The sequence below is a fragment of the Lissotriton helveticus genome, chromosome 12 (assembly GCF_964261635.1).
Source record: "Lissotriton helveticus chromosome 12, aLisHel1.1, whole genome shotgun sequence".
Classification (NCBI taxonomy): Eukaryota; Metazoa; Chordata; class Amphibia; order Caudata; family Salamandridae; genus Lissotriton; species Lissotriton helveticus.
The window spans coordinates 864,619,970-864,643,930 of NC_136073.1; the positions used below are offsets into that span (position 1 = coordinate 864,619,970).

General features: G+C 40.7%; 1 long non-coding RNA gene across 2 annotated transcripts in view; it reads left to right on the forward strand.

Moving 5' to 3' along the window:
• Nucleotides 1-3,030: 3,030 nt before the first annotated feature.
• Nucleotides 3,031-23,961, forward strand: part of LOC144799412 (uncharacterized) — a 256,377-nt gene continuing 235,446 nt past the window's right edge. For both annotated transcript variants that reach the window (XR_013603810.1, XR_013603809.1), the window contains exon 1: nucleotides 3,031-3,097. This is a non-coding gene — a long non-coding RNA (uncharacterized LOC144799412). The remainder of the gene's footprint in view (nucleotides 3,098-23,961) is intronic.

Below are 23,961 nucleotides of genomic sequence, written 5' to 3' on the forward strand. Positions count from 1 at the left end.
GAAAATGCTCTTCTTAAATTTTGTATAAAAATGATTGATTATCTTCTGATTCTCTTATCCATTCCTCTTATTTTAACCGTTGCAACCTTTGCTTTGTATTAAAGGAAACTGGTCTCGGAGCAGAAGAGGCCACGAGGATATACAAAAGACATAAAGGTGATGGTTGAATTACTTGCAATTTTTCTCAGCCACTGGCAATTGCTTGGAGCCAGGCGTGCAACACCCTTTGAAGTCAAAGGGCTCCAGCCCCCCCCCCGTCGTGTGTGGCAGCCCGGGAAAAGACCATTTGCATGTTATTGATGCTTTGTTGTTCCACCCCTTCTAAGAGCTCCTGTAGCTCCACTCTGCCTATTGCTTAAAGTTTCAGACCCCCTGAAATTTTTTCTTAGCTCCCCCCCCCCGAAATGTGGCTCTAGTTGCGCCTCTGCTTGGAGCTGCATTCCAGTTGATTGGTTTTTTCACCAACTATGCAATGCCATAGACAAACTAAATGCAAACAAGTCTTGGTCCTGTGCCAAAAGGACAGTCTAGCCCGACTGCCAAGCAAGGTCCCCTTTGGAACAGAACACAGTCAATCCCAGCCTGGTCTCGGCTAACTTAGTCCTCATCAGTGAGGTATACCTTGCGCCTCATCACCAAGCGCTGGAAAAATAGTGCACCCCCGCAACCCACACATTGGCGTACCTCATTTGATAACTGGGTGAGGGCGGAAAGCGTAGCACTACATGGGGAAGAGACGGCTGGACTGCGCAAGTTCCCCATAGCGCAAGACTGGGACAACACCTTGGCCGCTTATCACCAAGTGTGCCTGCAGAAAGGCATTATCTAGATCCGGGTGTGCAGTAGTCAGCTAACCCAGACACCCCTACCTTTTCTCCCATCCCTTTCATCCTCCCTCCCCCCCTTCCCCCTCCCCCCTCCCCCCTCCCACCCCTGGCTACATATCGGTCTCGCACCCCTGTACGCTCCAGACTGGACCTCGTGATCGACCTTCCTGCCTTCCCCCCCCCCACTTCCTTATTAAGCCCACTGCGTTTCACATCCATCGGCCCTCTCTACAGCCACGGTACCACACACGCCCGTTCCTGACTGTCCTGATTGAACCACACATTCCTAGTTCACCTTCACCTAATCTTTCAACCCCACAATCCCAGGTTGTTGTTCATGGTTTCCAGTTTCAAGCAAAAAATGTGAGTACCTGCTACAGATATGCCACAACTACTATTACACGATACCCCTACCTACTCATTCCCTTGGTGTAAGGTTGGAAGCCGTTTGGTATTTTCAGCAAACTGCTGTTGTTGATTTGCGGTTTAACATTTGTTCAGTACGCAATAAGAGCTAATGGCCTAGTCAAGATGTGTACGTTGCTTTGCTCTTATTCTAACATCTTTTACTTGTAACCAACATTGTGCCTATACGATTGGTAAGATGTGTAATGATGATACTATGCCAATATTATGGAGCTATTTCATGTATGTGTACGAATTGAACGTAACTCAACAAAACAACTAATAAAAGATATTCAAACAAAAAATCAGTGAGGTATACCTTGAGTCCTGTGAATCAGGGTGCACAACCAATGTCTGAGCATACGCATCAGCCTTACGGTATCACACTGCGGAAAACACTCAAGGGATCGGTGAAATGCTTGCAAATAGTCTCAAACCCTCACCCATCACCCACATTAAAAATAAATTAAAGGAGAACGGTATTTAAAACAATCTGTGTAAGAATTATTCCAGTTCATCAGGGTAAGACTCTCAGTGGCGGCTGGCACGGATCAGGGAAGCGGGAGGGCGGTTTAAAAAAGAATTTAAAAAACGTACCTGATGCCATGTCTCTTCTCCGTCCCTCCCATGGGTCCGGAACAAGAAGCATCCAGGCTCCCCTGAGCCAATGACAGCGCTGCAATGCAGTGTTGTGATGGTAGGCACCCAGGCTCCCCTGAGCCAATCATATTGCTGCAATGCAGCGTTGTGATTGGCAGGCACCCAGCCTCCCCTGAGCCAATCGAATCGCTGCATTGCAGCGTTGTGCTTAGTCTGAGTGCCATGATTTGGTGCTCCAAAAGGGGATAATGGACGGAGCTTTTGAGCAAATCAAACACTCACCCCCAGTCAACTTGGTGCTCAGCCAGAGAATGGGAGTCTGAGCAGGTTCTCCACGCAGGTTCTAATGCAGCCTGCGTGGAGAACATGCAAAGTGCGTACAAATGTTTGGCTGGCGCGAGAGGGCCGGCCAAACATTCATGCACACTTGGAGTGGGCAAATCTCTCCTCCCCCTGCTCCTCTGTCATTGGGGCAGCCTGCCTGCAAACCTGCTGCAGCAGTAAAACATAAACTGATTATCATTTTATGTTTCTTTTATTTCACTGCTACAAAGCAGTGGGGCAACCCTTCTCCAACATAGTGCAGGAACCGCTGCTGAAGACTGCGGAGCTGGCTGTATCAGAGGCCCTCTAAAAGACTCTGGCCCAGGGCCACATCCCCATTTGCCCAGGCCTTAAAACATCTCTGACTCATTAGGGTTCCCATACTTTTTCTTGTCCACTTCAGTAGACATTGTCAGCTTTGCTGCCAAAATCTGCCTAAATTGTAAAAGTGAGAGTGTCAACAAATTCTGTCACTGTGTCCACGGACTCCAATCACACTCCTCGAGCTCCATAACAAAACGCCTTTAGGAGATCGATAGATAACACCTGATCTTTCATCAAGGAGCAAGGCATCGGCTCGCGACTGACCGCGTGCCCACAAACAGCCAATGAAACAGGACGCCACTGGAAAAGGCGGGAGAGAGCGTGCGGTTGAGCAGCCAGCCGCCTTGAAGGGCGATTGGTGGATTTAATGTTGACGTCATGGCTCTGGCGGGGCGACGCAGAGTGTGGAGCTCGCGACAGGTCAGGGAGTTGCCCAGACTGACGCCTGGCGTCATAGGGAGTTCTAAAGATGCGTCACTGCGCACGTGACGGATGGCCGTTAAAGATGGCCGTTAAAAAGCGCGGGATGTGCAAGCTGCACAATGTCCGTCTTCCGGTGGTTGGCATGAGGAGCGTTTTAAAAAGTGTCAGTTGAAGCGGGAATAACGAGGGGACAGGTGAGCGTGAAAGCGTCGAAACGGGCGTCTGTGAGAAGGGTCATAAACAGGGAAGTGTTTTAATTGTGTACTTCTAGAGAATGTTATAAACGGGATTACGGAAAATAGGACTTGCACTTTATTGCTGCACCAGACAGACAGGAGGCTGAGCTCTCCCATGAAGGAACATGTGTTTAACTCTTTAGGCGAGGCCAAGGCTTTAAGTGAGATGAAAAACACTGGGGGGTCTCTGAAAGGGGGGGGGGGGATTCTTATATAATTAACGGCGTGGCTTAAAACATTTTGCTAATATTATGTGCTCAGCATAATATGCCGCTTGACTGGTATTTTGCTGCTTCTGTTATTGCCTCCACATATATGCTACAACAAGTAACATTCCGCCAACAACAAGCCAGGACTATTGGCATTGTCAAAGGTTGTTAGTTGGATAAGATAATTATACTACAAGCATGCATACAACTATGGCTTTGTTGTATATAATATTGAAAATGCTTTAGTTCTTGAACAATAGGTTGTGGCGTAATGGCTAGAGCTGCCAACTTTGGAGCTGAGGGAGCAGGTTTTAGCCTCAGCGTTGGCTTATCGCCCGTGCATACCAAAAAATATATGAATATTTCCTTGTTGGTGTTCATATAAAACACTTTGAAATTTGAAATATAGAACTGCAAAACAATGAAAGTTACATCCAAAACAGTGACATGCTGCAGTGTTAAGATTTTTTTTCAATGCTGAGAGTGAGTATAAAAATGAAGAGCTCGATAGGGACCCGTCTTGGAACCTGACTTTAAGAACTGCCGGTGCTCAGCACCAGCCAGACCCGGCCCACTTAAAGCCCTGGGCAAGGCCCAGTGCTAAATAGAATGTATATTATTATTCATGTTTTCCTGCCAAGTTACCAACTAAACCAGGCTGTTACAAGATATATGGGCTAAAATAGCACTGTATTGGAAAGAATGTACAGTAAGTTTGTTGTTACGGTTTCCTTGTATACCAGTACACTTTTACACGCATAAGCCCCTGTCGCCTGGACCCCTTCTGCTGTCCCCTACACTGCAAAGGAAAAATAAGTGTCTTTGGTCCTCCTGGGCCTCCACCTCTAAACTAGCTGCTGCCCAGAAAGCTACTACACGTTGGCCGAGTACATTCAGGACATACACATAGCTTTTGCAGCTTCTTTGTACCCCTAGAACAGAGCTTAAAGTCACTGCTAGATGTCGATGTCACGCCCTCGAGGTCTTGGACACAGCATAGCAGCTCTGATTGGCTGCTAGGGTCTACTGCCCGTCATAGAACAGCCTCTGAGGCTCCCCATGACTTATTTTAATAGTTTCGCTGCATCTGGGGTGGGATTGACATGCACCGTTCTAGACAAAAAAATCTGTAGAAATTCGGGCAGTAGGACCTGAGCCGAGACGCAAAATTATTAGGGTCGGCAGGTATGGATCAGCAGGGAGCTAACCAGGACAGACATGTGCTTATCCTTCATGTGGGCAATTTATGGCCTGGTTTGAGCCTTCCTTTAACAAACGCCTGTATTCTGGGGATTGCTGTTCTAGTTTCCCACTAATGGACAAACCAACATAATATCAGTAATTTATGCAAGGAAAACTCCGAACAAGATGTCTGGGGTCCATTCTGGTTTCTAACTTTCTCAGAGAATAATATTGGGTGTCTGTTCTTGTTTTCAGATTCTAAGGGGGCCTAAAGCATTTACATGAACACCCCTCTTTATTCAATTTTAACATGTAATTGTTGCCTCCCTTTGAGTTAATAATCCTTTAGGAATATATAAGAAAACTCTAAAATACTGCTGAAGTGCATTACAAAAGGAAAAGGTAATGGTTCTGCTGATAAAATAATGCTCGGCTGGGAATCCTATTACCTTGTCATGTATTGGCAAAAGAACAGTAGGGGCTGGCACGGATCAGTTGTGGGGGTAGGGGGGGGGGAGCGGCGGGGGGGGGGGCTTGGTGGAGGGCAGGGAGGGGAGCCAGGAAAGTGGGTAAAGATTTCAATATAAAAACATACCTCTTCGCCGCATCTTGCCACTCTCTCCATCATCGTCTCTGGGAACAGAGTACCCGGAAAGCACTCAGGCTCCCCTGAGCCAATCACAGCGCTGCCATGCAGCGTAGTATTTGGTCTGAGCACCATAGTTCCACATTCATCCAGGCTATGTGGCCTCGGGCATGTTCTCCACACAGACAAAGTGCGAATGTTTGACCAGCCAAACATTCATGCACACTTTAGGGAGTGCAAACCACGACTTTTCCCCCCCTGCTCCGTCAGCAGAGCAGCCCCACCACATCCCACCTGCAAAGCTGCTGCAACAAGAAAAAATAAAGTGATAATAACTTAGAGTTAATATCATTTAATTTTTCCTTTGGTGACACTGCTTAAAAGCAGTGGGGCGACACTCCACCCCCTTAGCAGAGGAGCTGTCACTGCATAAGAAAAATCAATCTGAATCACAGAAATGGGTGACTGGAAGGACCCACCCAGCCCCAGTACCTGTTGAGTTGAATGTTAAAATACACAAATTATAAATGTGCCGATTTTCATACACAGGGTTTCTATGGAGATCAAGTGTTCAAAAGCAAAACAAAGATGGCATTAGCATATGCAGAGACAGAACATTAAACCTTTGAAAATATACAAAAAGTGTAAACTTTTAAAGCTGTGCAAACAACTTGAGAATTTCCCACTTACAATGCAAGGCATGAGAACAAGACTGCACATGTCTGAAGTAACACAGATTGGTACCTTGTTTAATAGCAGCATGAACATGTCATCAACTCCTACAGTTATATTCAGGCAAATCAAACATTTCACCCCGTGTTACCATCCATGGGGGTTGTCCTATCTCCATACAGGCAGGGATATTCCATTCCTTGGTGCAATTGAAACATGTTTAACATGTCTTTCCCCCAATGTTTGTTTAGATGACATATTGGTGCTTGTGATATAAAACAGTTCTGACTCTGTCCTGGAAAAATAGGTTTTTCATGCATGCATCACTTCCTTCTAAAACAACTCTGATAACACATCAAAGTCAAAAGCAATGGCTGGATTTTCTTAGATGTTAAGATGTATTGCTTGTTCTGTCTTTTGAATATTTATCTACTGACAGCAATATATTCACTCACACCATCACAAGGGACACCATGTACAATATTTATACGGTTTAGCGAATATACTTTATACGCATTAGTCAGCTAGCACAAAATACACACTGAATCATGTCGGGCAAGGCTGCGGTGAAGACCGCTCTAAACCGTGTCTCGCAAAGATCACTTTCCAAATATAAGCTGTTTGCACAGCATCCTGTATGTGTGCCCAGCTTCTGATGTGAGTAATAGCCTTGGTTTCTATCCCTATTGTAAATGTTAAGGAACATTATAAATATTTTAGTTGTTTGTCACCACATTAATGTCACACCTTTGCTGCACATTGATTTGTTGTGGTTCCAGTGTGCTTCTCCACAAGATTAGTCAGTGAAAGGAAATCACAGCTTTGAAACATTATAAAACTAATATTTAGGTCTACATGTCACATTTGCGAAGAGCGTTTGCAGATACTCTGAGATCATAGCTAGTAAATTATTGAACTAGTCTTTCCTTTAGTTGAATAGACAGAACACTGTAATGCCCATCACGCTGTACTCTGTAAAGAGCAAGCATGAAAACTAGGAATTTTTCTTATCATGACAGAATGTATGCATGTTTCATGTAGAGCAAAATTGTCTGTGATCCAGGTTGTGTATTAGTGTGCGGTGGGAAAAGCCCATTGTGAATAATCATATTATGTGTCAAGCGGCACAGTCAGCAGTTGTTTATGCTGAAAAGGATGAGGATGCTGAATAGAAAATGACTTTTATTAATTATGCCTAGAGATGTCCCAATGAAAACGTGGACATTGACTGTTAATAGAAAAGTAGAAATTTGCAAGTTGAGTACATCGCTACTAAGACTTATAGTATTTTCCATCTTCCTGCAAATAAAGTCTGTGATCAGAAAAAAATGTAAATCTTAACTCGATCTTTAACGATTTTTCCTAAATTGCTCCTGAAGTATTTTTGTATGGCAAGTGTGCTTGCCAAGTGTCCAGTGCCTCTAGACTGTCTACTTCAGTCCAATATCTTGCCACTTTAAAAGTACACTACATGTAAAGAACTTCATCTCTATGTACGACGTTCCTGCTTTTGTACTAAGTGATAGATTGAACGCAAACTGACCCTTGTAAAATGAGAACATCTTTTGTGCCATCTGGCGCTTGAATTCCTGTTCTTTATTTGGCTTCATCGTGCCCACTGACAGTGTGCATGTAATTTTTCCTATGATGGCAACCTCTACCTCCAATGTACTGGTACCTCTATGGGCAGTACCTTTGCCCCGAGTGTGGCTGGCCTCTATGTAGCAGACTTTGAGGCCAAATACATCTTGCCACTCAGTAACCCTTTTCATCAGTCGATACAAATCTGGCGTCGATATATCGACGACGTTCTGGTCCTCTGGACCGGTGACGATGAAGAACTTCAAGCCTTCTTGACCTGGGTCAATACTCTAGACCCAAACTTAAAGTTTACAAATGCTATCAGCAAGACTGAAGTCACCTTCCTGGATGTCACAATCCAAGTATCTGGAACAAAACTCACTACCAAGACTTACCATAAGCCAACTGCCAAAAATAATCTCTTAGAATATACCAGCTTTCATCCTCGTCCCTTGAAAGAGAATCTTCCTTACGGCCAGTATTTACGGTTGAGACATAACTGTTCTGAACTACAGGATTTTAAAGCACAATCCACGGAATTATCTACCAAACTCAAAGTCAGAGGATACCCGACCGCAATCCTGGACAAAGGTTATAAAAGAGCTCGCAATCAGCCAAGAGAGGCCCTCCTTGAAGAAAGGGAGCCCACCCAAAAGGACATCCCTTTGACATGTGTAACAACATATAGCACATTGTCAAATATAATGAAAAAATCTATAAATAAAAACTGGCGAATTCTGTCAAGTATCAATAAAACTTGGGGAAAACCTCTCTTCTCCTTCAAAAAAGGCCGAAGCATAAAGGAAGCAATGGTCCACACACGACCAAGACCTAAAATCACAGAAGAAGCAAGATCAGTAACTGACATCTGGGGTCTTCCAAAGGTTGTGGGCCATTACCCATGTTCCAACTGCAGCGTCTGTCACTTAACAACACACTCAAAAACGTTAGAGCTTGAACCAGGCAAGACATGGACACAACAAGTCCATACAAACTGTAATACAAACAATGTAGTCTATCTCATTACCTGTCCCTGCGATCTACGCTACGTGGGTATGACCAGCAGAAAGGTCAAACAGAGAATATGTGAGCACCGGTCCAATGTCAGGTGTAAAAAAATGACCACTAAATTGAGCAGGCATTACCTGGAACTCAATCACACCACCAACGACATGCACTGGACAATAATTGAACATATTGGGAGTGGCAATAACATCAATCACCGCCTTTTTGAGAAAGAACAACGGTGGGTCTATAGACTTGGGACCCACACTCTTGGGCTGAATGACGATATCCCGTGGAACTCTGTCTTGAAATGAACACAATGGAACCCTATCATCTTTTAAATCACAAATCTCAGATCTCTATTACACCTACTGGATATGTAAATTACAACATATGCCCAGTGCGCAGTAACCGTTTGGAACATTAGAGCTTTTGCAAACTGCTGCCTTGCAGCGGATATCACCCTTAATCTATGTGCTATTCAACCGAGAACTGACAATCCAAACTCTGTAGCGCATATTGTGTTTTCCCTGACAACGATCTGAACATTCCTGATTGGCCCATTGGAACCACGTGAGAACTGTCGTCACGCTCCACTTTGTGACCCACAGCCAGTATTTCTCGTAACCTAGTGCTTGCACTGCTATCCTCCCACGCTAGTGCCTGCACTGTTATCCTTGCTTGTGAGTGCCAAACCGCATAAGCCACCGGCTCTTGACCTCACGATATATTCACGATCGAGAAGGAATTATCCGCCTTGTCTTTTCTGTTGCCCATAACAACGACGCAATCTTCTCTCATTGGTCCATGATCCCCGCGTCATTTTCAGCGGCAAACACCGATTGGCCCACGTCATCGTCTCGACGAGGCCCGACCGCGCCCACCCGGAAGAAGATTACCGCGAAGTAACTACTTAACGCCCTCGCTGCCTCGCGCTCACATCTTCGGGGTCCAGCGGAGGGCTGCTGCAGGTATACAAACGGGTGCCGAGCGTCGAGGGCGTGAGTACACAAGACAGAACCCCTCCACCGATTACGACACTAAGCTAAGTACCGATCTAAGGTGTATGACTTATTGTGCGTTCTTCCCATTTGTTTTGACAACTATAGGGTGTGCCAATTACGCTCCCACCCCCCTCCTGTGACCCATGGTGTGAATTCTTTACACCTTAAAAGTGAGAATTTTTAATTTTGTTTGCACGATCGCGCCGACATTTTAGCTTTGATAGCGATTTTAAACAAACACAAAAAAAACCCTTATGAAAAATATTGTTTGTACATAGCACGTATAGCACACTGCACTACCAACCTGTAGCGCTCTACTAATCTGGGGACCATGGTGGTGTTAACTATACCGTTACTCTGCCACACGATACCTCTGAAACCACCTACTGGAGCACAATGGACTACCATTAAGTGATAAGCATCACAACTCATTGTATGTTTTGTCCTTTATGTTTGTCCGTGTTATTCCTTCTCTCACAGGTGCAGAAACCGAAAGTTCGGAAGCCTCCTAAACCAGGAGTATTTAGGAAGACAATTTTTCTTCCTAATTTTTTGCACTTTTTCACCTTGTATTTTTCACTTTCACGTCCCTAGGTAAGGGTGGGCCTTAGAGAGTCCATACCGCCAGGGTTTTAATTCACACTGAGTCCTGACGAATGCCAGGTAAATTCATACCGTTTCGTGGCTGAAACATGTTGACTGACTTAGGAAACTACCACTTAATGAATTGTGGACTAATTTCCGACACATAATTTTTATCTTGAGTCCTTAGTGATCTTCATAATAAAGTTACATTTTGATACACTACTGACTCTTTTTAACCCCTCATCACTCACTTAATTTTCTTTGCACAACATTGCCTTAACCCACTAACCCGCTCCGTAGTAGATCTGGCGTTGAAGCACACAAAAGAGACGCTAGGTCTCTTTTGTGGGGCCCGATGATGAAGCATGTCATCACCAGGTGGTGAGTGAGGGCTTTCTTTAAACACCTTAAGTGAAGGCGTTTAACTTACTTGCTCCAATACGGTGGTTTTTCACTACCCTGGAACACTCTTGTCTTGTTTAATGACATGTAATTTCAGTTACAAAGGATTGCTGATCTGCAACCTTGACCAGAAACATAAGTATTTTGCTTTATCAGAACATAAAGTGACTGCCGGCTTGATTCTCCCACACACTTCAGACATCAGGAGACTGCTGAGAATGGGAGTCCCCATTTACGCAGTACCAAGAGGTAGTGGTCCTCTCATTAGATTTAGGAAAAGTTTACTTTGGAGACACCTGTGGGTGGTTATGGGGCGAATGAACATGTTGCGGGTTGGGGCAAATGGATTAGCTTAATGGCCGGGTTCCACTTAGTTGGAGGCCCGCGTGTGTGGCAGTTGGGGTGGCTGTTAGGGCTCTGTTTGTCCTAGTGCGGGGACACTCCAGTTGGAGTAACTATGGCGCTTTACAAGCTCACTAATAATAATAATAATGTACTCTGACACCCGGGCCAGGATACAAAGTGGTAAATGCATACCAAAGCATACACAATATTCACGGGCAGCTGGCAGGGGTGTCACCTGTCGCTAACTGTATTTGCATTGGTGGTGGAACCCTTTTCTAACATTGTGAGATTGGAAGGAAGAAGCGCTCCCCCCCAGAGAGATAGGAAGCACATTACCTTGCTTTATGCAGATGGCATGGTATTGTAATTTCAAGAGGCTAAGATGGAGTCACCCAAGTGAGCGATTCCTGAAGGAGGTGGGGAAATTCCCTATCCTCAACACTTACTGGCAGAAGACATGCGCTCATGGCATCCCCCACAATGACTTAAGCCGCAACAGCAATGGCCCTCTGGCAAAGATCATACAATGTCATTTCTTATGTAGGGTGGCAAACTTTTCATTATTACTTCAAAAGACACTTTGCTCGCTTGGAAACAGTTTGGACATGGGTGGCCATCAGAAGACTTTTGTTGGGGAGCGAGAGAACTGTGGGTTGTGGGGGAGCTGGAAAATATGAATAGCGGGGGAAATATGGGTCATGGAATGCATTGCAGGATTTCATTCCATATTCAGAGCCCGGGGCGCGCTGCTCAGGGAGCTGATCTGGTATGGAGAGCGTCAGAGAGCATCCCTTCGTCTACTACTACATCTAGCTAGAGGGAGGATTGGTAGGGAACTGATTATAATTTATGCTTTCTGACTTCACAATTACAGTGACTACGTAGGTGGCGTGACGAGTTGAGACGTGAGGAAGTAGGCACAGTTGGAGAACCGCAATACCAGAGGGCACTGATTGCCATGTTGATGGGAACATCTTTGAGGTTAGTGAGGAAACCTAAACCTATCACAATGGTTCTCCGTAGTCAGGGTAGGGTGTTTAAGATGGAAACCTTATGCCCCGGCACTACCACTGTTGGGCCTACCCACCACAAGGGAAGAGTTTTTCAAATTCAAGGAGAATGATGGATTGGACGGGAGCAGGCATTCTCGATGCAAGTGACTGCCACAAAAATGATACACTTAGTAGCCTAGTCTATCAGAGGCCCAGTTTTTGGTCTGTGGGGCAGTGGTACAGCTATTCAGGCATATTTAAAAATACTGAATAAAGCAGATGTGCAACGAGGACTGAGTGTGAGGTGGAAAGCAACTGGAAGTGGGTGAGATGGGTTAAGCAAAGCAAGAGGGAGTTGGCGGGAGAGTGGAAGCATCAGTTAGTAAAAGAAAAGGCATGTGAGGGACCCATACGTGGAATAAAGCAGATTCTCTTCACAAATCACACCTAGGGAGCCATCGTCTTTGCTGTTATACAGTGGTGCTGGTACAATTCTCAGAGAGGAGGTGCTGCCCTCAATGTTACATCACTGAAGTCACAAGGATTGTGAAAATCCCACGGGTCATACACAAAGAACAAGTGTAGCAAGTATATTAAGCAGGACAGTGCTATGGGTGTAGTATATAGCTGGTGGTGAGTTTTGGAGCACACTGTTGCAAATATAGTACTGAGGCATGGTGTGGTAACACACCGTAATTTACAGGCAGCACATTTTCCATTGAAATGACCACGAAATGTGCTCATGCATACAGTTTTGGGCTTATAAAAAGCAGATAAGCATGTGTGGAAATTGGGTTTCAGGAAAAAAGTGTGTATTGATTTATTTTTATCCTATTAAAATCTTTGTTTTCATCCCAATTTAGAATTACTAATAAAGCACAGTTTCTTTGTGTTTTCCAAAATGTTGATATAGGCTAACCCATTTATACAGTTCATGTACAGGTATTTAAATTTCATTGTGTGTTAGAAAAAATACATTAACTGCACCCCTGCTTAGACTGCCAAATAGTTCACTGTGCAAAATCATCTCACTGTGCACTTCATGAAAGTAAACACCAAGTACATCCTAAAAGAATAAACATCCAAGAAAGTATTGCCTGACAGTTGTCCTCCCTCTTTGGATCACAGCAAATGCTACCCAATCAAAAGGACATTTAAAGGCATTTTTGTCACCAGTTTACCTTCTGAACTCCAGTATGGTGATATTTGGGGTGCTTGCTGCAGCACCCACAGCACCCCAACTTGCAGTGTGTGTGTGTGTGTGTGTGTGTACTCTCTCTCTCTCTCTCTCTCTCTCTCATGCAGACATACACAAACAAAACACACACGATTAAAACAAATTATCTAAGAGGTTCTGTTTGTCATAGAATGCATCAGATGCCCATTGGAAGTTAGTTACTCAAGTTTTCAAATAAAGAGTATTCATTTCACAAAATGCTGAATATTTAGAGTTCAGATGGAAATAATTGTAGGAGTTCTTGTGAGACAGCGCTTTCCTAATTGGGTTTTCTCCACTAGTTTGGCTGTGTTTGCAAGGGCGTTGACATTTTCTTTCCACTTTCAATAGATTGGGAGCGTGCAGATGGAAGCAGAAAATTAGTCACCTCTTTGATCTTTATAGTGATTACAAGTAAACTGCATTTGACTTCGAGGCTAGTTACAGTTTGTGAATAAGCATAACTGTTGAATTTATCCTTGTGTCCCGTCTCAGCTTGTAAAATGTATTCTCGAAATGGTTTACAAGAGCCAACTCATTAGAGGCACAACCCTTTTACCATTGTTTGTTGCTGCTTAGTCACAAAATATACAAAGTTCATGTGCAGCTGCGTTTGTTTCAAATACATAAACCTTTCAAAGAGAGGACTAGCAAAAATAGATGTTCACAATTCAAGTTGTTTTAAATATACATGCCTGATTATCGCTATAATCCACCACCCAGCGCCTTGAGTCCCTCATGGGTGAGAAGTCGTGCTTTATAAGAAATTTGATTGATTGTTTATAAAAATCCTGACATTGGCATCCGATCTGAAAGTAGGCTCCGGTCCGGTTTACAACCATTACAACGCAACTATTACAACGCAATTCTTTTACAACGCAACTTTTACAACGCAGGATCTTTTACAACGCATGTCATTACAACGCATTCCATTACAACGCAGATGTCATTACAACGCATACTTATACAACGCATTTTTGGGTAAGTATAAAAATATTTAAAATAATTATTAATATATTATATTATTGTATTATTTTGTATATTTAAAAAATTATTACTCTAGTTGAAAAAATTAATACTGTAGTATAAAAAAATACTCTAGTATTCTTTCTACTATGACACCTTACTTGATTTATTAATTTTAATCTGTACACTATCCGGCACTTACCCTAGTACTACACCCCCTGGAGTTAGAATAATAATTTTAACCTGTACAGTATCCGGCACTTACCCTAGTATTACACCCCCCTGGAGTTAGAATAGTAATTTTAACCTGTACAGTATCCGGTACTTACCCTAGTATTATACCCTCCTGGAGTTAGAATAGTAATTTTAACCTGTACACTATCCGGCACTTACCCTAGTATTACACCCCCCCCTGGAGTTAGAATAGTAATTTTAACCTGTACACTATCCGGCACTTACCCTAGTATTACACCCCGGCACTTATCCGGCACTTACCCTAGTATTACACCCCCCTGGAGTTAGAATAGTAGTTTTAACCTGGACAGTATCCGGCACTTACCCTAGTATTACACTCTCCTGGAGTTAGAATAGTAATTTTAACCTGTACACTATCCGGCACTTACCCTAGTATTACACCCCTCAGGAGTTAGAATAGTAATTTTAACCTGTACACTATCCGGCACTTACCCTAGTTTTACACCCCCCTGGAGTTAGAATAGTAATTTTAACCTGTACACTATCCGGCACTTACCCTAGTATTACATCCCCCTGGAGTTAGAATAGTAATTTTAACCTGTACACTATCCGGCACTTACCCTAGTATTACACCCCCCTGAAGTTAGAATAGTAATTTTAACCTGAACACTATCCGGCATTTACCCTAGTATTACACCCCCCTGGAGTTAGAATAGTAATTTTAACCTGTACATTATCTGGCACGTACCCTAGTATTACACCCTCCTGGAGCTAGAATAGTAATTTTAACCTGTACACTATCCGGCACTTACCCTTGTATTACACCCCCTGGAGTTAGAATAGTAATTTTAACCTGAACACTATCCGGCACTTACCCTAGTATTACACCCCCCTGGAGTTAGAATAGTAATTTTAACCTGTACACTATCCGGCACTTACCCTAGTATTACACCCCTCAGGAGTTAGAATAGTTATTTTAACCTGAACACTATCCGGCACTTACCCTAGTATTACACCCCCCTGGAGTTAGAATAGTAATTTAAACCTGTTAACTATCCGGCACTTACAATAGTATTACACCCTCCTGGAGTTAGAATAGTAATTTTAACCTGTACACTATCCGGCACTTACTCTAGTATTACACCCCCCCGGAGTTAGATTAGTAATTTTAACCTGTACACTATCCAGCTCTTACCCTAGTATTACACCCCCCTGGAGTTAGAATAGTAATTTAAACCTGTTAACTATCCGGCACTTACAATAGTATTACACCCTCCTGGAGTTAGAATAGTAATTTTAACCTGTACACTATCCGGCACTTACTCTAGTATTACACCCCCCTGGAGTTAGAATAGTAATTTTAACCTGTACACTATCCAGCACTCAGACTAGTATTACACCCTTCTGGAGTTAGAATAGTAATTTTAACCTGTATACTATCCAGCACTTAACCCAGTATTACACACCCTTGGAGTTACAATAGTAATTTAAACCTGTACACTATCTAGCACTTACCCTAGTATTACACCCTCCTGGAGTTAGAATAGTAATTTTAACCTGTACACTATACAGCACTTACCCTAGTATTACACCCCCCTGGAGTTAGAATAGTAATTTAAACCTGTACACTATCCAGCACTTACCCAAGTATTGTATCTCATTGGAGTTAGAATAGTAATTTTAACTGAAGTTAGAATAGTATTATAAACTTCTACACTAAGAAGTTGGAAATATTAAATTAAATATTTGTATTACTATTTGTAATTTGTAAAATTAAGAAATATTAAATTTTAATATTAAATTATTTTATATAAATCTTATTTTTAATTCAATGAAATAAAAATGATTTAATAAAAATAGATAAAGTATGTTACATCTATTTTTAAAAAAAGTTCACACGCTTTATCATTGATTGCAATGAAAGGAATTGTCCTACATTTATTTCGATAGCTCTCTTTGTTGACATCGCGTACCTTGAATGTGAAGCAGGCTGAGGAGTGACTGGGTTCGTAAAACTTTGAATGGAGTGTATGGATAAGGTAAGAGTGATATAATATTTTTGTATACATTCAATAGAATTAATTACAAAATGTTTAGATTTAAAATAAATTAGACAAAATTATGTAAACGACAATTTTTTGGGGAAAAAATAAACATATTTATTTTGAGATAGTGTAAATTTAAAGACATTTTTTCACATTTTTTAAACTTTATTACAAGGAAGTAATATAGTAAAAAAATACTGTTTATTATTAAATAAAGTTAAATAAAAAAATAGTCCTTTTTCTTTTTTTGCAGCTTTTGATGACGTATACGGGTGAACGTCAAACGCGTAGGTAGCCATATTGTGGAGCGTCGCTGGAGAGAGCTGATGCATGGAGATCTGCGCTCAGGTAGGAAACTTTTTAAAGAATTTATTTACATTTTATAATGTAGCGGATTAAATTTATTGCAAGGAAAGAATAGGGAGGTGTAGAATATTTAAAAAAAATTTTAGGTTATATTCAGCATGTTCAAGATCGTTTTGAAAGAGTATGCCTATGACGGGTCACGTGTGTGTTTAACTTTTTTGCAATGTATACTGTAAAAATTAAATAAAGTAGTTAAACAAAGTATATAACTGTATTTTTGTGATTTTTTTGGTTTGAGATTCCTTCGGAAGAAGATCGATTTACGAAGTTTGGATTTCCAGTGGAGAAAATGGATCGATAATCGAGTGGGATTTAAGGAGTTATGGTACACATCCTTGGATTGTTTTTTTTGGGTTTGAATTTCGCTGGATATACATTTTCTGGAAATGGGTTTTGAAGGAGTGCTTATTTGGAGAAAAGCAAGAAGATGGATCTATCTTTGGGCTTTTGAAGAGTTTGGATTTGAAGAACGGAAAGAAGATGTATATATTTTCGATTGTTTTGGTGTTGGAGATTTATTTTAATTGGAGAAGACAATGTTTTGAAATTGACAACTGTGTTGTAAATCGATCTTCAAAATTGGAATACCTTTTCTAAGGAATAGTATTTTGTTTTTAGAAAAAAAGCAACAAGATTGTTTATTTACTTGTTGTTTCATTATGGTTTTGGAAAAATGGAATAAAAAACAAGCATGGCTTTGGATTATATTGGATTGCATTAAAGACAAAGAAAAAAGAAAAAACAAGACTTCAAAGGTAAGGTGACCCGACTTTAAATTTGTTACAATTAAAAAAAAAAGCCAATTAAAATGCCAAATTAAATGTGTTATATTGTAATTTAGGGCAAAACAGGAAAGTAAAAGAGAAGGGATTGTTAGTAGTGTAGTATGTGTGCAACATTATCTCGGTAGTCTGAAGCCACACACAACGAAAACTGTTGTAAAACTGCCAATAGTCGTTCAGACATTTCTTTTGTTCTTTTAGAGATGAGTGGATTCAGACTACCTGTTAATGATTGTGACATTCTCATTTCTTGAAAACTTTGCTCCTTCCTCAAAATTTCCAAGAAATGATAGAAATTTGGTTGAGCTTTGCCAATTGTGTGGTTGAAGGAGTTGTGCCATCCCTCAATGGCATTGTTTGTTTTTGCCTCTCCTTCTAAGCAGGTCGTGTAGCCGTTCCACCGCTCCACATGGAAACGTGGCTTCCTCCTGCGACCCGACCTGCTTAGATGACCAATCCATGTGTCTTCAAAATAATTTAGCAGGGGTGCCAATTTGTCTTCATTTGTAGTAAAAAATTCAGATTCGGTAATTGCAGTGTAGTACTCGTCTACACTTGTAGGAGGGACAAAGCAAAGTGCAGTTAGTTTTTTTAGTTCAAATTGCAGTTTGCTGTCTGATATGTAATCCACAACTAGGGATGATTTTTGTATTTTACGCCAAAATGCCTGGGAGAAATGGAAAAAACATCCCTGAATTTGGGTATCCGTGTACATTTTGGAAATAACATTTATCATGGCAAATTCAAAATCAATTATTATCTTCCTAGGACTTTTATTGGATGTTTTAGATTTAACCACTGTTAACAATTCAGTGTATGTTGTGGATTGTTTATCAGGCAGCAAATTGTATACTAAGGGTACTACTGTTTGATTAATTTTAGCATGTATAGTGTATATTTGGGTGAAAGGATGGGGCGTACATTTAAACGTTCCACCCATCATCCAAATATCACTATTTTCTAACTTAACAAGGTTACGGGGTGTGCTAAAATAATTATTCGTTTTTGAGGGTTTTGGTTATCATGCAGGATAAATGTTTCATTAGAAATAGAAAGAGAGAGTTCAGGTGGAATTACAATGTCACTGAATGTCTGGGGTGTAACTCTTTGAGGGTTACTTGCCTGTTTTTTACGTTGAATTATACGTCTCAAATTAGGTATTATAGGCATATTACTAGCAATGTGATCTGGAACATGTTAAGCTACCTCCCTTAAAATTGAACCAGAGGAGTCATTGGAGGTGCTTGCAATATTTTTTAATTCGTTGATGGTTTCTCTTACTTCAATCTCCATTGCAGAGGCAGATTATGCTCAGTTGTTTTTTCAACGGTGTCTCCAAGAGTAACCGCTCTGCCTTTGCAATGGGATGAGTAATATTCCACGCACCTCCAATGTCTCCTTGGTTCACTTATTCTTTCCTTGCAGTAAATATAACCTGAATATTGTAGTAAACGGTTTCCTTTTCTGCTTTGAATATATTTTGCTGCTTTATCTTGAGACATGGTCTGAAACGAAAAAAATTTAAAGAAAAATTGTTGTAAATGTTTGTGGTTTATGCTTATTTCCTAGCTCTTTTTTGCGTACATTTAGCATAAGAAAAAACTTTTGAAGAAATTACCTTGTTTGTGGTTAGTTGTGTTTTTGAAGTGTGTTGTTTTCGGATTGATTCGGTTGGGTTTGGTCTGTAGGTCCTGTTCTTCGTCTGGTTTTGCTTTTTATTTTTTTTTAAATTGTTCTGTAGAATGAAATCCAAAAATATAGGTTGTTTAAAATTTGATTTACAATACCCTATTTTAATGGGATTGAAATATAATTTAAAAATAGGTTATTTGCCATGACATTTTTAAATAAAACTATTTAGCTAGTCCAGGAATTCATTGTGATGAATGTATGACATTACAACCTATAGTTCGATAAATATATACAATGATTTAATTTAAGAATTAAAAAAATATATGGTTTTATGTGGTCACTTACCGTTTGTGTGGTAATAATTTTTCTTTGACTTTTGTCGAAAATGAGATATTCTTCTTTAGGTGTTCTGTTTGAAGATTAGAGCTGTTTTCTTTTTCTGAGTAAAAAAAAATAGATGTTTATTTAAACATTTTAGTTCCCCTATGTATTTTGAACATAAACATGTTAGAAAAGTTAGTTTGCTTTATTGTTTTCATTTAAAACAGATTTTTCACTATACTGCAACACTAATGCTTTCATATTATTTAAAATACAAATTTTGAAGATAATAGTTATCTCTGTGAAAAAATCAGTTTCATTAAAAATTTACAAATAATTTAAATTGGACTTACCGACTAATTTAATTTATCGATGTTTTTCAGTAGTTTGTGGTTTTTTAGGAAGCAGTTCTTTAAGTCTTCTTTTGATGCTTTAGGTTTGGACCTATAATTTATATGTGAAATAATACATCTATCACTTGTAAATTACTACATATTATTTAAAAATAGATTACTGTATGACAGTTTTTTTACCACACAATATTTTAATTGGAAATGTTGGCTTCATATTAATATATATATTAATATAAATATTAATTATCAAACACATCTCATTTCTATCACATTTTAATACGGTATTTTTGCACATTATTACTATTTAGAAGACATTTAAATAATATTTTCTGCTTACTGGTTTTAATGGTTTGATGTATACTCCTTTTTCTTCCAAGTAATTCGTTTAGATGACAATTTCAAACTGTAAAAATTATACCTTTATATTAATATGTTTTCTAGGCAGATTTTAATACCTAATACTTTAAATATATAATATCTTACTTACTTTAAATTGTAATGTAAGTGCTCTGATAGAACTTCTGTGTTAGTCACGTTAGCAGTGGCGTAAAATGCGTCTGCTCTCGCTCGTAGTCATCCGACCACTGAGTTCAAAATGGTGGGTCACCTGTATTTATAGTTTTTAGTGTCTCTCATCATAAAATGTTATAAAATAATCGTTTGTATGACAATTTTCATAAGTTTCATTTGATGTGTGGATGTATATATATATATTTTTTTTTTAAATATGTGTTTATTCTGTTTTGGTTTGACACTTCGCCTCCATTTTGTTTGCTTTGCGTTCCATGTAGTGTCATTGAAACTGTTGTAGGACTGTGGTATTTGTAAGTTTCTAAAATGGTGGTTCCCTTTATTTACGTTTGTTTACTCTAAATGGAATTGTTTTCTTCATTTTTTGGTGATTATCGAAATGTTCGGAAATTTTTGATTAGTTTTAATAATAAAAGAAAAAATATATATATACCCGAGTATTAATTTTAATACTCGAGTATTGATTTGAGTACTCGAGTATTTATTTTATTTAAATAGATTAGTTATATCACAAAAAAACGTTTAAATCGTTTTACGGTTTTAATACACTTCCCCACCCAAAACCCCTATTTTCCCTGCATCCCGTGCCAGGTTTTAGGTTACAAAATAATTATATTTATATAATTTATTATATATATATATGCGTTGTAATGGTATGCGGAGTATTGTAATGCGTTGTAATAGCATTTTCTTATAATTTAATACACTTGCGCTATAATGGTGTGCGTTGTAAAATCATTTGTTGAAATGGTACTTGCGTTGTAAAAAATGCGTTGTAAAAATATGCGTTGTATAGTATACGTCATACATTCCTCAGGTCCTCTTATGAAGGAGCCAACAACACGATAAACCCCAAATAAACATAAAATATACTGCAAATTAGCCAAGTACAAGAACAAGTCCTACCAAAGAAACTTAAATGTAAAAATAAAACATACTTTAGCTGCATTAAAATGCGTATGTGCTTAAAAGTGTTTATGTTTGTATACGAGGGATGGTGTGTTGGTGTTTGCATTGGTGTATGATGGTGGTTTATTGCCCATACCTTTGTATGCCATTCTTAGTATGCCTCCCGTGCTTCCCGTGCTTCTATACCATGTGTCTCCCTGCAGATCCTTGTGTGTTCCTGACAACCCCCCCCAGCAGCCCTAGTGTGCGCCTGCACCATCCCTATTACCATGTATGTGCCCCTCAGTCCCCTGCAAACGCTGTTTTGCCTCTGGTTCCCTGCTGCCCCAATAGGCAAGCCCACCTCTCATCTATCCATCCCTAACCCCTTGCAGACTTTCTGTGTGTCCGCTTTCGCCCCTGTGTGCCACCCTGCCCTGTTCCTCCAGCCCCCCAGTCTGCTCTGCTCCCTGCTTACCTGTGTGTGCCCAGCTTCTCCAGCATGCCTTAGTTGTATTCCACACCACCCTGCAGGCTTTATGTCTGCCACTGTCCCACTTGCAATCCTGGTGGGCCCTGCTACTATTCCCCTCCAACCCCTGTGTGTGCCCCTTCGCTCTTTTTGCAGCCCTTTGTGTGCTCGCACCTCACCTCTATCCACTGTTTGTACCACCGGGCACCCAGCACCCTTTGTGTGCACCGGCCCCCCAGACAGAGCCAAGGTGCAGCCTTTGTCCTTCTTGCTGATCTTCCACCCTGCAGCCCCTCTGTGTGTCCCCTATCAGTCATGCAGCCTATGTGTGTGCATCTCGACTCCGAATGGCCGAGATTGCGCCCCCACATCTCTCCTATATGCCTCTAGTCTATTGCAGAATCTCTGTGCCCCTTGTAACCCCTGCTTGGCACCCTACCATGCCAATCCAGCCACCTTGTATGCCCTCTTGCTGCCATACTGCCTCTCAGTATATTCCCACCACCGTTGCATCCGCTGCTTGCACCAACACCCCAATTCACACCCTGTATCTACCCCAGGCCTCCCGTAGCCCCTGTCCGCTGCCCTTCCTGTCCTGCGGACCCTTTTTGTGTGTCTTTTCAGCCCATCTGTCTGCCCCTTTACCTTCCCCGCAGGTCCGCTGTTTGCACCACCATCCCCTTATGTGTTCCTGGTCACCTGCTGTAGCTCTGTGTGTCCCCCTGCAAACCCCCTGTCCTGCGACACGCTGCCATTGTTTAGCCCCTGTGTGTCTCCATACACTGCCCATGCGACTCCTCTGTCCACCATTCTGCAGCTCAGGTATATGACATCCAGCTCTGCCTGGCATAGCAGCCCACACACCCTCATGGGTCATGTTTGCGCTATATAAAACTTTATAAATAAATAGATTTCTCTCCTTTCAGACTGGAACAGTGGCAGATCCAACTGGTTTGGCTTGTAACTTAAAATGCCAGACAGACCTATTGGCTTTGCCATGTTTAAAAAAAAATCTTTACTGATGTTTGTGAACACAGGAGAATATAAAAAAAATAATATTGAGCACAGGAATACGCGGGTTGTTTTTTAACACAACCCAGCCCTTGGGCTTAGATAAAAAAAAAACATCCCGATAATTCATGGGTGGTTCTGCTTATTTCGTGAAAAAAATGGATGCAGCTTAAAAATTTTGAGGCCAACATCTGTACCCCTTGTAGCCAGATTTTACTGAGCCACATCTACCCAAGGGTAAGTGAGAGTGCCGCCTAAAGCCTTTCAAATACCTGTTTTCAGTAATCTTCAAACGCCTTGCATCTTGTAATAGTGATTGCAAATGTGTTATTGACGGGGGATTCGAAGATCCATATACGCAAAGACTCTGCAGATTAACAGTTTAAGTATAAAATCGATTAACTCGTCTAAGGCAGCCTAAGACTTTTTTGGAATCCATATATGAAAAAACACTGAATGGATTACACCAAGCCGTACAAAGGCTCTCTTCTGAATAACTTTCTAACTTAGTTCGAGGTTTGGTGTAATTTTGCTCAGCGTTTTTTTGCTTTAGCAGTCAGCAACATTCCTACTGGGGCTTGAATGGGGAATGCAAATGATATTTCCCATTTTCATCTTCTGTAACATTAGACCCTCTCTCATAGATCATGTTTTCCAAAATATCACATCATCTTCATAAAATTACACAGCATGTATGATTTTTTAATGAAGCTTGCCAGTACTGACTTTGTGTACATTCTGTTTTTGAATTAGAGAATTGTATGACATATAATTTTACAATTTTATATATAGAAATGAAAGCACGCAGTGTACAAGTAGAATTTGAATTATTTTAGGAAGATATTTTAAATTATTTCGTGTTTTACAAAAAAGGTGTTGTTTTTGACTGATTTGATATTTCAAAATGATTATGTTTGTATTTTTGAGGCGCCTGAAGGCTCCCAGATATCTTTGTATGTGAATAGATATTAATAGTTTGTGATATGTGATTTATTTAACTGTGGTTTGTTTTTAGTAAGTGTTACACGTGGTCAGTACTAGTAGTTTATGGTTCTGTATTTATAAAGGTATACGCTTAAAGTATTATGCCTTTGTATTCCAGATACATTCATTATGGACATTACTGAAATGTCTACGATTGTAAGAGAATGGTGTCGCTTACTCTTAAGAATCAGGAGAAACAGGGAGGAGACTTAGACAAACATGTTATGTGATAAGGTTATAGACTTCTTGCTGCTATAAAGAATCGAATGTAAACCTGCATCTAAGATTCTTCCTGTGAGTCTTTGTTCACTCAGAATTGCTGAATATGTGTCACTGAATAATGAACTTGATGCTTTGTATTATAAAATGCTCAAGTGATGTATTGATTTGCTAGCTGGAGCTGCAGCGGTACTTAAATGACAGTAGATTTCCAAATGATCGTGAGGAAAGAGGTCACAACAGTGTTGAGTCGGTGAATCACTGTACCACCAACAAAC